The following is a 6,474-nucleotide window of genomic DNA, read 5'->3' as shown; positions in this document are numbered from 1 at the left end:
TGTGTCTGCACATTCGTCTGTTACTTGAGCTAACGAGGAAATTGTTTTTAGCCTTGTGGCTATGGTTGAATTAGCACGTTCCACTTGGACCTGTTTAGACTTTTGCTAAAACTCCTTCCGCATTCTTCTTTTTTATTTTTGCTATAATTTATGTGACTTGGGAGTCTGCAGTTGTATGTAGTGTATGTATTCCTCGACCCTTTATTCCTTGTTTTTTGTGTACTATTTTTTAATATGTTCAGTTAGAATGAACTCACCGCTTTACTACATGGAAAGGATGTTGTTAATTCTAGAGCGTCTGTAAAACAATCTACCTGACATCTTTGCCTCGCGCCACGGTTCCTGAAGCTCAGTTCTCCGAGCACAGCCTTTTTGATTTTCTGATGCTCTCTTCTTTCTTTTGTTTTCAATGGATTGAGTTGCTAGTGTGCACCTGTCTGTGTTCTACGTGTTCCTGTCCTTTTGTCCTTGTCTTTTTTTTTTGTGCACTTTTTTCAAGTTGGTCCACAATATTTTTTATTGTATATTGTACTCTGTTTTCATCTTTATACTTACTGCAGCCCTTGCCAAGCAGAAGTTGGCATTCACTTTCACCATCCCGATGTGAGTGTCCTGGGACGACACAGGATGACAGTCTCCTCTGCTGAAGTCCAGGCTTCATGGGAGACTGCCAAGGCTGTTTATGGTAAGGCGCTCTATATATTGGGCAATACAATAGCAACTTATTGCTGCTGGGATTGTTTTAACATAGACTGTGTTTATGGGCTGGCCTTCAGGAATTCTGATGCCACTCGCTTGGAATGAAAGCCTCTAGGGAAATTGCGCATTTCATTCGTAAGCGGAATGCAGAGTTGACAACAGAAGCGCATCACTACTTGCATGCAGTGTTGCTGGGTGTTTTATTTTTTTGTATTTATTTAGTGTTCCCAACAAGGGCTAAAGCCTTCCCATTGGTGCGCTTGTTAGCCCCTAGTCCCACTAGAGCGACAATACAGAAACAAACGACAGCGACGAGCCTCAAACCAGAGTCTCTGTCGCGATTTCACAGGCTTGTGCATAGAATAAAAGAGGCTACGCTCGGATACAAGTATTACGCACGCGAGGGTATCTTCGGCAGGCTTCCAATCACCCGGGGTCACTTCACGAGCACCTAACTACACTAAACGCCTGCCAAAGGTATACCATCGCGAGGATACCGCATGTGTTGAAGGCTTGTCGGTGTCGTCTGTTTCTGTTTGTCGCTCTAGTGGGACTCGGGCATAAGTAACAACACACAAACACAAACGAACGGCAAGAGTGGTAAACAGTGCCTCTCACGTCCTTCGCCACCGGGCCATTGGTTTTCAGAGAAGTTTCCAGTATTAATATCTATAATATTTTGTCATATATCGCACAAGGACACAACCAGGAGCTGTACCTACAATTCAAAACTCACAAGACTTGCGTGAATACACCCTATAGCTGGTCGCATTTTCAGTGTCATTTTAATGTTGCGAAAATAAATAATGACATTGGCATATTTGTCGTGCCAAATCCTGTCACACCTGTTCCGAACTCTGGTCTCCACGTACTGCGGACTTTTTGCATCGATTCTTGTACATCTCTGCCTCACTTATGCCCAAAAACATTTTACTCGGTCTATCAAGCCGTGTAGTCAAGAAGCTATAATCTGTAAAACTCTTCAGAACACTCCTGAGTTGCGAAGCTTTGCAGTAGATATTTATGAAAAATATTCCGTGCTATTTCCTAACCTCGAATACTTGACTGCAGGAGCATGGGATGCATTCAACATACTCTCTTTGACAAGCTAAAGCATCATAAATGTCATGTCCACGACCCTTACTATACCTATTAAGTTTTTGGCTGACAGTGTCATAGAAGCTGTGTATGGGCTGGACCAAACTGCAATCAGCCTTGTGTTATGTGGCACTGCTCTCCATGTATACACAGGGGCAGGAGTGCAGCCGCATTGCTCCAAGCTGGTGGGTGGTTGGTTGAATTGGTATATACTTGCCACCCCACTCTCAGCTTTCATTGTAGCATTACACACATCATGTGGCAGTCCTGCACATTGTTCTGACTCATGTCATATATTTTTTTTATATTTTTCACAAAATAAGTGGCAGCAGCACCAGCTCCTGTGATGCAGAGCATGTGCAACACAGGTGCAGCCTTCGGTGGTGCAGCTGCAATACCTGCAACCTTAGATGGAGCAGCTGGTACAGTCGGACCTGCATCCGCTGAGGCAGCTGCTAAAAAACCCACTGAGGTGGAGCCATATCAGCTCCTAAACTTCCTAGAATGTGAAATGGTAAGTTGATTTGGTAAGTTTTTGCTTTATCAGAGATACCTCTGGATAGAAGGCATTTCTATGCTTGCACAATGTCTTCAAGATGAAAAGGCCTTGACAATTTGTCATTGACCATGTAGATCTCAATAACTGTTGCTCAAATAAGATCTCTCTTTCAGCACCATCGCCACAAATTATTGTTTTTTGGTGTTGCATCACTTCAGCAGTGGTGTAAGACCCAAGTTTTAGAGTCTTGAAAAACATATCTAAGGCGACATCTCTGTAGAAAGTTTAAACCTGCATCTCTAACATTCTGCTCAACATTTTGAGTGCATTAGGCGGAAAGACTTGGAGCATCATATTCCCCATTAATTACCTTTGGCCCATACAATAAACCCTTTTCAGAAGTGTGTGCATGTCCAAGGCCGCCATTTCTTAAACGCGGATTCCGAGTACGCGTTGGAAACAAGCGCCGTGTCAGTGATTGGCGTGGATAGACGTGAGTGCAACGTCAGCGTTCCACGTGGTCTTCGATCCAATCACAGCTTTCGTGTCCAACAAATGGCGACTGTCAAGGTTACTTGCTTAGGTTTTGTAAATGGTCTATTCTTCCTATGTTAACCAGGTACATGGGAATGAAACTCAGCACTCTTGGAGCATAAAGTGGCTTCTTTTCTTTTAAAGCGTTGGTTTTATAGTCCCAGCCACGCTCGAGGTTGCATGATAACCCCGCACACAGCTAAAAAAGTGGCGCGCCTTACACCGCCAACTCAAATCAGTGGGCGCATCTTCTCATGTTCTCTGTCCATTACGCCGACCGAAAAGTTCAGGGGGAAGGGGGGGGGGGGGAATTCATGAAGCACCATCTAAGGAGGCAAAGGGGGCTGGAAAGGGAAGAGCGAAATCACAAGGCCAGCCAGTGATCGCACTGTCAGGTTTTTTTGAGCGGGCCAAATAATCTTCGCCAGCAGCCGACGCTACAAGAGGGATTGCCACCCAGTACCCCTTGCAGTTGACAGCGGCAGAATCAGGGAACGTAATAAAAGAACTTGATAGCTCGAGCACCGTAGTAGGGTTGTATGGGAGCTTCGCAGGATTTTTGAAAATGATTCAACTAAAAAAGGAGTTAAACTAACGAAACTTGCTTTAATCAATATGCACGAAGCAGCATTTCATGAAAGGAGGATCTCACCACCGAATACACCGGTTTCGCTTCCTATTCTAATTTATTATAGATGCATTTCTACGACGGTTGATGTCAAGGTGACGTGGAAAGCCTGGGGTGACAACATAGTGAACCAGGACATAAGGTCAAGCGTTCCTGTGAAGAACCTGGCCATTGCTCTGTGGGGGTCCAGTGTCCTGCAGAGGACTGTGGCCGAAATGGCGTGGAATGTCAGTCTTAACAAGGACAGCAGGCTGCCTCTGACACCCAAGAAAGCGGCATTCCTAAGAGGCGAGTGCAAATTATCTCACGTAAGCGTAACCTAAGCAGTTATTTGAAAAATCTTCTCAATCAAGGCAGTATCTTGGCAGCTAGTTGGTATTATACTGGGAGTTCACAATGTTTCGGTGATCTTTGGATGGACCGCATAAAACTGATAGGATTGAGCACACAGCTGTGGCATAATGGTGGAAGCTTTCAGTAAAATTATAGGAAGATTAGGTAACCTCGGTAAAACACAAAAGCTATATTTTTTTATTGTTTGCGTGCCAACACCAGATTCATATATTTTTTTTGTGCCACTGGCCTTTATTTCGGCTATATGAAGTAGGCAATGCGTAGGGCATTTCCTTTTTATTACAATCATTTGCAGTTGCGGTACATGCTATAGTGACCCTGAATAAATTGATGTCTTCACAAAAATAAGAAAAAAAAAACAACTCTGCGAAATTTTCTTTTCGTGGAGAGAATTGTTGCAATTTGCAACAATTCTCTTCTTTCTTCTTTTTTTTGACGCAAGGGGGTTTAGGTCCTTATCTTTGAAATATTAAAACCACCGCTTTCAGGCATTCTCTTGTGATATATCAGCGAAATATGCCCATTTATCTGGTCACTTCAATGTGCCCATGGAACATTGTTAACTCCCAGTAGGTATTGTGTAAAATTACAGTAGCTCAAAGTACTTGTCATGCAGTGGCAAATAAAAGCAGGGTTATAATATGTGATGTATATTAGTACTCTCAATGACTGGTAGGATGTTTGAACACTCTTAATCACTTTCTCTAAACTGAATTCTGCATCAGCATTGTACTTGTTTTTTAATGGTTTTATCTTGGCTTGCTCAAACATTAGATAGGAGAGGGGCACCATATGTTGTGTCTCAAACACGCGGCCTGCTTGGCGTTTGCTAGCGGCCCGTGCGGTCAGGCATAAGTGTAAAAAAAATTACATTAATGCTATAACCAGCACTTGTTTCTAGGGTTTTTGATGGTGGAAAACGGTGACATTGTGACGGTATCTTTTATAAGCCAGGGAACCAGGAACTGGACATAAAAGCTTTGACATAAAAGTTTTGGCTTATAAGCCAAAACCAGGAACTGGACATAAAAAGCTTTCAAATGGCGATGATTGCGAATTGCTATAGAGTCAGACCCACTTATGTCGAACTCGCAAAAAACTGTCTACCAGTTCGATATAGCGGGTAATTCTACATGAAAGTTTGAATGAATCTGACAACAAACAAACACGACATATTTAGAAAAGTTGTTTACTCTCGAAGGAGCGTCTGTACGTCATAAGGGACGCTGCACATGGCTATTCAGTGGCCGCTTCTTCGTTTTTCAAGATCTCACCGGATCACCCTCTCCCCACTTCTGGGAGGTCGACGCGGTTGCCCCCCCCCCCCCCCCCCCCCCCTCCCTCCCCCCCCAAAAAAGGCAAGCTTTTTCTGCAAGCTGGCTTTCCCCCAATGTGTCCCCGTGCGGGGGGAAAGCCAGCTTCCAGAGCTAAACAGCGCTCTTGGCAGTTCTATCTATCGGGAGACGCTGCAATTTTCCTTCGACGTAACCGCATTTTTCGCTTTTTTTTTTATAGCAGCTACTAGTCTGTTTACAAAGTTTGATACAAAGTTCGATATAATCGGGTTCAGCATCATACAGAATGTGCCATTTTAGTTTGAACGTAATTTAAAAAAAGAGGGCGAGAGATTTGTGGGGCTCGGCGGACATAGATAAGGGGATAACCGTCACAATATGTTGACTAATTAACCGATTTGTTAATTAACTTTTTAATTATTGATTTTATAGGGCATGTTGCAATTGCATTCTTCAAGTGCGTCATTATTAAAGGCTATTCCAAATGAAACTGTTCATGAAAGTGATGTGGCATGTGATTTTAATGAACATTAGTTCAAGCCTTACGTCTACAAATTGTGCTGCTTTAAATATTTTGTCATTGCATATTTTTCAGAATGCCTAATGATGAAGCTCCGTGGCCAAAAGCGCCATGCAGATGTCATTGCTGTAATGTCGAGGACAGCAAAAGTAAACCACATACTGGGAGAAAAAGTGAACGACCGGCGAAAGGAAGAGAAATGAAGAGCCAATCGGTAAATAAAAATAGAACCAGCCGGTTCTTGGCAATGGTCTGCAGTGAAATACTGTGTCAAGCATGCATTCCCCCGTAGGTTCCCACAGAGATTGCCCACAGAGCATGGGGTTATGAAACCCTATGGGTTACCCACACGGCTCCCACGGGACTTTGGTCCTACACAGCTCCTATAGGATCTCTGCAGGACCCACACAGCTCCCGTAGACCCACACAGACTGTGCGGGGACCCATGGGGACCTATACACGCCACACACTCTGTGGGGACCCGCACACCCAAACAAACTGTGCGGGAACCCATAGGGACTCGAACACCCACACAATTTCTGTGGGACCCCCACGGTTTCATAACCCCATGGGTCTGCGGGTTTTTGAAGCGGGGACAACTCCCTTACCTCCCTCACAGTGTTTTCCTTGTGCCTCGTCAGAATCTTGCACTCGGAAAACAACAGCACACATTTGATACCGGCGTGCTTCGTATATTTTTATCCAAAAGAATAAAAACTCCTTCGCCATGTAGGTTTCTATCTTTGTATATACTGTATAATTGAGTGCGAAACTTTCGCCTGAACGTACAGTATTATCCAACCAAGACTCAGTGCCTAGTACAGTAGAGGGCCTAACAGTTTCAAGT

At 43.9% G+C, this 6,474-nt stretch overlaps 1 long non-coding RNA gene across 1 annotated transcript; it reads left to right on the top strand.

The window, feature by feature from the left end:
* The first annotated feature begins 628 nt into the window (after window positions 1-628).
* Window positions 629-3,900, top strand: LOC120839167. Its single transcript, XR_005715272.2, has 3 exons — window positions 629-685; window positions 2,121-2,311; window positions 3,526-3,900. It is a non-coding gene; the product is annotated as an uncharacterized LOC120839167 (long non-coding RNA).
* The last annotated feature ends 2,574 nt before the right edge of the window (window positions 3,901-6,474 follow it).

The sequence above is a fragment of the Ixodes scapularis genome, unplaced genomic scaffold, assembly GCF_016920785.2.
Source record: "Ixodes scapularis isolate PalLabHiFi unplaced genomic scaffold, ASM1692078v2 PGA_scaffold11__112_contigs__length_91849675, whole genome shotgun sequence".
In the NCBI taxonomy this organism is placed as follows: domain Eukaryota; kingdom Metazoa; phylum Arthropoda; class Arachnida; order Ixodida; family Ixodidae; genus Ixodes; species Ixodes scapularis.
The sequence above is the reverse complement of the archived record's forward strand: the minus strand, read 5'-3'. Positions and strand labels throughout refer to the sequence as shown.